Source organism: Jatropha curcas, chromosome 1 (genome assembly GCF_041381405.1).
Source record: "Jatropha curcas cultivar XTBG-Jc1 chromosome 1, XTBG_Jcur_1.0, whole genome shotgun sequence".
NCBI lineage: Eukaryota > Viridiplantae > Streptophyta > Magnoliopsida > Malpighiales > Euphorbiaceae > Jatropha > Jatropha curcas.
In genome coordinates, this window is record NC_143151.1 from 15,957,385 (window position 1) to 15,967,645 (window position 10,261).

Here is a 10,261-nt window from a genome sequence, read left to right on the forward strand (position 1 = left end):
GTGTGGTATATTAAGAAATAAATGAGGAATTATTTTAGTGGAGTTAATTTAATTAATTGATGGAGTTAAATAAGAAGTAGAAGAGAATTATTTGAGGAATATTTAGAGCCATTGGATGAGATTACTTAGGACTTGATCTTAGCCACACATTTGCATGATTTTAGGAAGTCAAATTTGACTTTGGCACTTAAAGTAAACACCACAACACTTATTTCTTTCTTCTCTTCTCCTTATCCACGCCATCTCCATCTTCTTCCTCTTTCTTTCATTTCTTCATTTTCTTACCTCCAAATTTACCACCAAACTACCTAATTAAATCATAGATTAGTACTTAATTCTTAAGAATTAAGAAGTAGAAGTTGAGTTTGGTGATTAAAACCAAAGAGAAGTGAAGTTACCATTGAAGCAAGTAAGTTGTGATTTTGAATTGTTAAGTAGAATTCATGGTTTAGACATGTTATTGATGCATTAAATCATGCTCCAACTATTTCTTTTGTTAAGTTTTGCTTGTAATGTTGATTTTTCATGCTTTGAAGAGGTTGGAGAACCATCCTCAAAGGGGAAAGAGAAAGCCAAGGAGTAAGGCTTTCCAAGCTTTTTCAAGCTTGTTAATAAGGTTAGTGCAATCATAATTTCACTTGTTTAAGTTGTTTTTACATGGTTAGGGTTTTGAATATATTTTGGGAACTTTGTATGTTTTGTTGAAATTGCTGAATTTTAATGTGAGATGTGTTCTGCCGTGGGATTGGAACTCATTTTTGACCCCTTTATACTTCCCATTTGTTTCTGACTTCTTCATGAAAGTTGTAGCTCTATTTCTCAGCTTTCCAAAACATATTCTTATGTCCAATTTCAATACTTGTAGCTCAACTTATGAGTGAAATACCAAAACTGGTTCTGTTATGGTGTCTTCCCTGTATATCCGAAATGATTGTCCATTTTGACCACTCAAATGGCAAAATAACGTTTTATGTTCTTCATAAAAGTTATATATTTACTTCTTATCTTTCCAACCCATCCTCTTGTGTCCAAATTGGAGATACATAGCTCAATTTATGGCTCAAACACCCAAACTGACTCTGTTGTGTCGAGCCACATGCATTACTAAATTGAGTGCCCATTTTGACCACTATAATGATAAGATTAGGTTCTGAGTTCTTCATAAACGTTGTTTCCCTGTGTCTTGAGAATTCTCTCGTTTTGGATTGGTTTCATTTGAGTGTTTGGTGAAGTAGGAATTCAAGAAACATTGGACTTGGTTCTGCTAAATCAGGTCTGATCTGTTGGTCTGTGTTCTGAGCTTTTGTTTGCTATCTTACTCTGTGATCTGGGCTGTGGTCCCTTCTGAATATTTGTAGCATTTTGTCTTAGCTTTCTAATGAATCTGATTTCATGCAATTTGGAGACCCATAACTCAATTTATGTGTTAAAAACCCAGCAGAGGTCAAGTTTATGGAAATGCTGAAAAGTTCTTGATTTATGTACTTTTCTACTATATTAAGTATATATACATTTATAGTGTTTTGAGTAAAACTTTTGAACTGATGAGTACTAAATGAAGAGGTTTTGAGTTATAATTATTGCTTTTGTGAAAGAATGTTTTTGATTTGGGCTCTACTATGCATGATTGAAACGTGGTATGATGAGATGGATTTTCTTATTGTGAAGCTATGATCATATGCTAGGGTTATCAGCCCTTATAAATAGGCGGACGCGCTTATTGTGTGATGGGGTGGTGCTTTCATAGGCCACGGTGGTGCTTTCATAGGCCACGACTGTGTGATGGGGGTGGTGCTTTCATAGGCCACGGTGGTGCTTTCATAGGCCATGAGTATGTAATGGGGGTGGCGCTAATATAGGCCACGATCAAATCTGCTTATGTTCATTCTGCATGAGTATGAGCCTTAACGAAAAATGAAATTTTGTTGTTGCTATAAAAGAATGAAGACATATTTGTATTTATAATCTTCTCATTTCTTTCAAAGTATTTGAATTAAATGAATGCGATTTCGGTATTTATATAGTTGAGTAATTTAAGTTTTGCCTTGGCTTTTATTGTTAATTTAATTGTTGGTTATTTAGCACCACTGAGTCTTCCACTCAGCGCGTTGATTTTTATCACGCGCAGGTTAAGAGCGGAGGGTGTTCTTAAAGACCAGAGGACAAGCATCAGAGTAGAGATCACATTTTGGGTAGGATATTTTGTAAATGGTGATTTTTGGCATGTATGTAAAGATTGTATTATGGAGGTTGTATATAATAAGTTTATAATGTATTAAGAGTTATGATTATTGAAGGAAATAACATCTTATTATATTTTTGGTGTATGATGATTATATATTCCTTGAAAAGAATGTGTTTAGAATATGATGCGTATGTTGATGGATATTTAGAAGTGCTTGTGGTATGTTATGTTGAATTAGAGTTTTGGGGTTTGGAGAAAATTGGAAGTGTGTATATTTTCTTTGTGTGGCAAGTTAATTTTTAGGGGAAACTCTTGCAAAATTTTCGTAGGAATTTCCTTAAATATTATTTTTGTTAACAAAAAAAAAAAAAGAAAAAAAAAAAAAACAAAACAAAACGTTAATTACTTGCCTCCTTATGAAAATTTAACCACTTCTAATTTGTGATCTAGCTTTAATAAGTGACATAAGACGGTGCTCCGGCACTGATTGTGGCATCCGCCGTCTGGTTCTCCGGGATTGACCGGTGGGTGTTACAATTTTGTTGCATGTTGGTTATTGGTTGTGTTTGCGATGGGCAAGGATTGCACGAGCGGATAAGGGGGCTATTATGATGGGGTGTTTTGTAACCCGGATTGCAGCATATCTGAGAGTATGGAACCCGGCTAGGCCAGTTTACAATAGTGTAGGAGGAGGGAGAGGCACTAGGTTATACTTAGATGTCATGATCGACATGAGGCTGATTGAAAAAGTGGGAGATTCATATCAGGTAGTGGGTTCTCGAGACGACAGTTCTGATGATGAGGCTGAGGACGCAGGTGATGCTAACATGGAGGAGGGAAATCCGACTCCTTTTGGTCCTTCTTTTGGTGCAGGTACTTCTGGCGCTGGTCCATCCTTTCAGGGAACGTCAAGCATGTCCAACAACGAAGTCCTTGCACGGATGATGTCCCGAATGGACATGTTTGACACATGCCTTAACGGAATGGAATCCATGATTGCGGACAGATTCTAGTCCATAGAGATTATGCACGGGAGCCTCGACTCTCGCATGGATACCTTGCAAGGCCAACTCCACACTGTCATTCAGTTATTGCAGCCACAATCGCCTCCACCACCGGAATCTTGATAGATTTTGACTTCTTCTCGTTTGTTTTTCTATTTCGATTTTTGTTCTTATATACTGAATGTTATGTCTTGAATTTTTTTTCCTTTTGTTGATGTTTCCATTACCTTGAATATTATATATTCTCGTAGTTTTTTTTCCCTTTTCCTTCTTACTGTTTTTCTGATCTTCTAGCTATGCAACATTCCAACACCCAGCTCTATTGTATTTTTCAATACAATTATGGTAATGCTTACTACACTATCTTAGTCTTTTCTTTTGCTAATGTGATAATTTTGGGGAAGTAGGCTTATTTTGAACACATTGGGGACAATGTGCTCGATTAAATTGGGGGAAGGAAAGATTTTAGTTAAATTTTTATTTTATTATTTTAGCTTAACATGGTTGGAATAATTGTGGGCAAGCTTGAAAGTTATCATAATTTAGTAACTTATGATAAATTTAGTTGTTTTTCTAGTCTTGTATGTTTGAGCTTTAATTTTAATTTTTGACTTAACATGATTCTTTGGTTTAACTATTTGTTTCTAAGATTATAAACACTAATTTTTGTGAATTTTATGATATATAGATATGTTTTAATCAAAATTTATTTAACATTGACATTCCTAGAACAAATTAGAATTCCCTTTGAGACAAAATTTTTAAATTTTTACATTTAGAAAAAGATGATTTAGGCATTCTTTGTTGAACCCCTTATTTAGGCTAGGCCAACTAAGTTAAAATATGACTTTTGCAACCAATTTGAAGCCTATATCCAAATTTTATTGGTCAATTTAAATTCCTACCTTAAGTGCAATAATGTATAATTGAAGGATTTGATTTTTATTAAAACATAGAAACAAAAAGGGAGAAAATTTCATTAATACTAGCAAGTGGACCAATTAGAAAACTCAAAGAGAAACACCCCATAGAAGAAGCAATCAATCAAAGAATTCAAGTTTGGGGAATTGAAGCAGGGAAGAAATTATCAAAGTATTATGAAGAGACTATGCCAAAGTATCTCTAATTTTGAGCTAATGAAGAACTTCAAGTTAATCTCCCTTTACAAATAAAAAAAAAAAAAAATTTGTTTTGATGTAATGAAAATCTTGAGATTATGAATTTTTTTTGTGCTTTTTGTCTACCCTTTTATCATTTTTCTTTGTTTAGCTAAAAAGTAAATCCCTAATACCCCATTACAACCTAAATAAAAACCTTTTGATCTTTTAAATTGTATGCATTTCAATTGTGGGGAAGGGATGTCTAATTTTGCATATGGGAATGTTGAACTTATATTGTTAAACATCTTATTTAAAGGTTAAATAATTTTTGTGAAAATTCATATTCTATTTGTCATAGTTTGAATAATTATTGGTGTTGAAAATCTTATTAACTTATGTTTAAATTAAGGAATGTGTTTTGTCGAGAATTGAATTTTTGCTAGAATATAAATTAGCATAGGAAACACTTGATTTAGACTCATGTTAATAATTTTTGATATTTTTTGAAATTGTGAATAATTATCCCAATCATATTAAGCTAGCTTTGTTAGCTTGTTTAGCTTGTATTTTTCTTTAGTTTTTATTTTTGTTGCTTGAGGACAAGTAATGGTTTAAGTTTGGGGAATTTTGATAGTTCGTATTTTTATAGTATTTTTAATATAGTTTTATTAGGATTTTTAGTATTTTTTAATTACTTTAATTAGTTTTTATTTAGTTTTATTTATATTTTTGTGTAAAGCTTCCTTAAATCATATTTCACTTGATCTTGAGAAATTTTGCAAGATTTTTATAGGAAACCAGCTTATTTCCTATCTAGGCACTGGGAGAGTCCTAATTGGGAAGAAATACAAAACCTAAACAATTTCCTATTTCTAAAACATTTCTTACTCAATAAAGATTCACTTTCCTAAACAAACACGAAGATATTCCAGAAAGTCTATATAAATAGAGAGACTAGCCATAGTCAAGGGAACCATTCATTTTATATTCCATCTTTTGTTCTATTGTTTTCCCTCTCTCTCCAAGACTTCAAGTATTCAAGATTTGTGTCAAGATTCAAGGAAGCCGCCCAAGCCAATCATTAACTAGTTTTTATTTCTAAACTCTTTTCTTGTTTTATTTTCAATATTCATGTTGATTATGAGAATATTTACAAGTTTAATTGAATTTTATTTAATTACTATATTGAACTAAAACTCTCATACTAGGGATTTGATGTAGCTTAATTTTGATTCCAATTTATGATAATAGATTTGCTTTTCCTTGTGCATGATATAATTTATTATTGAACTTAATGCTTCGAGGCAGAGTTTCTTCCCTGGATTAATTTATTTCATTAATCACTATCGGGAGAAGGGTTTTTAATATGAATAGGGTAATAAATTACATGAGAATAATAACTTGATGCGGAAGCTATATGGTTTGACTCATGGGGGTTTTCATAAGCTAATGACCTTAGGTTATGAATTCATAAACAAATCATAAAACTTCATCATTTAATTCATGTTTGATTGCACTATTCAAAGATAGGTAATTAGACCGGATTAAAATAGCTAACAAAACATCGGGAGAGCTTGTTAGTGATTTTAGGGTTGTTTCCACTACTTGAACAATTAAAATTGATTAACGAACTAATAAAATAAATTGGATAGAATTAAGTGAAGTTAAAATCCCTAGTAGCTTTAAATCCTTGATTTCTTTTTGTCAAATATTATTGCTTGATTTCTTTTTGTTTTTTTTTTATTTGTTTAATTTAATTTCTTAAAATAATTCCCCTTATTGCCGTTTAAATAATAATAGGTTAATGACAGTGATTTTCGCAAGTGTACGAAATCGCAACAAGTAATATAGAGTAAGAGAGTATCGTATCCACATGGATTGTATATCAAGTACGAAAATTATGTTAACCTATTATTATTTAAACGATAATAAGAGAGAATTGTTGTAAGGAAAATAAATTTGAAAATAAAAACAGAAAGGGATCAAGCACAAAATTTAGGTGAAAAGAATTCAGGGATTTAGACTACTAGGGAATTTGATTTCGCTTAATTCTATCCAACTTATTCTATTAGTTCATTAATCAATTTTAATTGTCCAAGTAGGAGAAACAACCCTAGAATCACTAACAAGCTCTCCCAATGTATTGTTAGTTATTTTAATCTAGTTTAATTATCTATCTGCCAATAGTGAAATCAAACATAAATCAGATCTTTGGGTTTTTGGGTTGTTTTGTGAGTTCATAACCTAATGATCATTAACTTATGAAAACCCCTCTTGAGTCAAACCATATAGCTTCCGTGTCAAGTTATTATTCTCAAGTAATTTATTATTTTTTTCATATCAAAAACCCTTATTCCGATAGTGATTATTGAAATAATTCAATCCAGGGGAGAATTTTGCCTGGAAGCTTTAAGCACAATAATAAATTATAACAAGAACAATGAAAAACAAATCTAATATTATAAACTGGAATCGAATTAAGTTACATCAAATCCCTAGTATAAGAGTTTAGTTGGACATAATAATTAAATAAAACTCAGTCATACTTGAATCAATCATCATACTTAATGATAACAATGAAAAGAAAAACAAGATGAAGAGTTTAGAGATAAAACTAGTTCACAGCAATGTGGATGGCTTCCTTGAATCTTGGCACAAATCTTGGATGCTTGAGGTCTTTGAGAAAGAGAGAATTATGTAGAGAATACACTAAAAACGAGATATCCAGCAATAAGAAGTTCCCCTCTTTATATAGAGCTCCTGAAGGCAAATCTGACTCCGTTTAGGAAATAGAATCCTTATTTAGTGCAAAATCTTCTATAGGAGATCATGACTGTTTAGGCCTTGGATTTCTTCTTAATTGGGACTCATTTCTCTTCCAAAATAGGTCTAGGTCTTGTTTAGTACATTTAGGAAACTCTCCGAGGCGGGCCCATGTGAGGAAAAGATTAATTTGCGTCTTTAGTTCACGCTAGTTCTGTCTTCAAAGCACGGGCGTGCCATTATGCACGGCTAGGGCGTGCTTAAGTCTGGAAGTTTGGCTGGTGAAGCACGGGGTGTGCTGGACAAGCACACCCTGATGAATCTTTGAGGCATGGGCATGCCACTTAGCACAGGCTGGGGCGTGCTTGCTTCTGTCCTTCCCACCTGGAATTGTCATGGGCGTGCTAGACTTGACACGCCTTAATCCCCTTTTAGGCACGGCCGTGCCTTTTGGCACAACCCAGACCATGCTTACTCTTGACTCTCCCTTGATTTCCTTAGCTTTTAGCACGGTTGTGCTTTCTAGCACGGCTTGGGTGTGCTGGAGGCTGAGTACTTTACCTTGTAATGTTCTTTTTTGTGCAAAATTCCTACAATTTTCTCTTAGATCAAGCGGGTTAAGAATCAAGGAAGCTTTGAACAAAATTATACTCAAAATGAATTTAAAAACAAAGCAAAGTGATAAAACTTACTAAAATTCTAATACAAACTATATTAAAAATACTATAAAATTAATACCTATCAGTTAACATAATTTTGGTACTTGGTATATAATCCCTGTGGAAACGATGCTCTACTCATTCTATATTACTTGTTGTGATTTTCGTACACTTGCGAAAAATCACTTTCATCTCATCCGAGTCCTTGCTACTGGACTCCTCGGTCTCTTTAAGAACAATTGGTCGGCATCCAGCTCTGCAGCCAGCACGACCACCATGCTGAACTCCCCGACCTCAACCAGCTGGAGGTGCCATGCTAGCTCTCTGTACTCATTCATAGATACTAGTAATTACATTTACATGGCATGCGCTTTGCATGTTTTCTTTTTTGTTGTCTATACTTACAGATATGTGCTCCTTAGAGAGCCTCGCCACCGCCAACTTGAGACGCGCTGCTTCATACAACTGGCTTACCTCATTCTAGTCAGTGATGGACACCTGCAAAATAAGACAAGGATAGATAATAAGAAAGCAGAATAATAAAAAAGCAATAATCAGAATAAAAGAGAAGAAATTACTCACATAGGTGTAGCCAAGTGGAGACATCCGGTAAGGACTCACCAGATGTGTCTCCAGTATGCCCTGAGCAGTCTAACCCGTGCGGGCTAAGATAATGGAGAAGGAGGCACCCGGTCCATGCTCTGGCTTGCCAATGACGATAGTCGTATATGGAGCCCTAGAGTCAAAGCCTCCCCTCACACGCTTATCGAGCTAATGCTGTTGCAAGAATACAAAGGCAATGAATAGAAGAGAAATAGATATTGAGGCAAAACCAAAAACAGAATAAAAAGAGTGGATGAAATTAACCTATATTGGAGCATCATCTTATCCCCTATCCAATTCCTCCACCTCTACAAAAGGGTCAAACTCAGTAGGAGGAGTGAGATGGACCAGGAGTTGAGTCCGCACAAAGATGGTATAGGCTCTCGACACAAAAGCAACCAAGTGGTCTATGGCAATCGACCCCCTTCAAGCAACTGCAATATCCTGCTCTGATCGGATAGATTTGGTGGACAACATGTAGTATGGGACGTTACGAGGTACTCTCCTCTAGTTTAGGCCTAGTTCCCATTCATACACCCTCTGACCAAGGTATTACATATCATAGAATAATCTCAGAAGAAGGAGTCGCTAGTGCTTGTACACGATGGTAGCCTGAGCAAAGTCGGGTTACTCAGTTACATCACCCCATGGGTACTTCATCGTCTGTAAACAAAAAAAGAAAGAAAAAAAAGTAAAAAGTAATGAGAAGAAAAAAAAAGAGAAAGCAAATAGAAAAAAATAAAAATAAAAAATGATGTGAAGTTTCAAATTTACCCGGTCCCAAGCATTTAGGAGCTGCCGGAAAATCGAAATCCCTAGCATGGTGTAAGCATATTTCGGATTGAACTTCCACGCCCGGCCTCGAGGAAGGGTCACTGCACCATTATCAGCGTCGAAACCATGCAACCTTAACATAGAGAGGACTCAGTGTTCATAAGCCCAGATCTGTGTCGTAAATAAGGCAAAAGTCAGTAAATAAAGCAGAAAGAATAAAAAGCATGGAAGAAGGAGAGTAGTCAAGAAGAATACCTCAATGGCTCGCCTGTAGCCAACCTTTAAGTGCGCTCCATGGATGCCCAAGTCCATGCCATAATCAAGATATGACAAGGCAGCAGTTCCCCAGTTAACCTGCCTAGTCACATCTAAGTCCTGCAGCAGTGGTAGCAGTACCAGATCCGCATCATTATTATAATTTGTGAATAAGATAGTCGACCCCAGATAGAACAGATAAGCTTGAGCTACTACATCTACATCCATCTCAGCAACACGGTCTTGAGGCATGGTTTCGTAATGAGAGATGATACTCTCATCATGCACCTTCTAGTCAGAGATGGTAGGCTCTCATCATGCACCTTCTAGAAAATCGTTTAGAACACAGAACTGTTTTTCAAAAGTAGTTGTAAAAATCCTTTTCTCTTTAAAGATAAAAACGTGAAGTATAAAGATGAAAAGAAAAAATGGGGGGTAGAGAGTAAGTTTTGAGAGATAAAGATATGATCAATGAGAGAATGCTCTTAAAATAAAAACTCTTACTTCACCAACATTCCAAGAATGAAACACTCCTTTATATAGAGAGCTTTGAATCTCTCGCTTTTGGAAAGAGAATATTTCATTTTGAAATCAGAATATCTTCTTTCCTTATTTAGAAGATACGAAAATCTTAGTTACCAAAAGTTTATCTTATCCTTTTAGGTAAGGGAATAAAAACGATTTTACTTTCCTTTAAACAAAAGGATTTTCGGCAGCATTATTTGGAAACTATTTTTCGAAAAGATGTTCTTACTAAAAACGAAAAGATTCTTCCTTCGTTTTAAGGTAAGAGAATAAAATGAAGTACTTTTAGATCTTCAAAAGATATTTTCGAAAAGTAAAGTGTATGATTTATTACCAAAACATTATAGACGCAATCTCTTTAGTTTTAGGCAATTAAATCATTTCGATTTCAAA

At 34.6% G+C, this 10,261-nt stretch overlaps 1 long non-coding RNA gene across 1 annotated transcript; it reads left to right on the plus strand.

Annotated features, from left to right (window-relative positions):
* Positions 1–70: 70 nt before the first annotated feature.
* On the plus strand, positions 71–2,327 carry LOC149499057 (uncharacterized). The gene is made up of 3 exons (XR_016322670.1): positions 71–409; positions 537–616; positions 2,129–2,327. It is a non-coding gene; the product is annotated as an uncharacterized LOC149499057 (long non-coding RNA).
* The last annotated feature ends 7,934 nt before the right edge of the window (positions 2,328–10,261 follow it).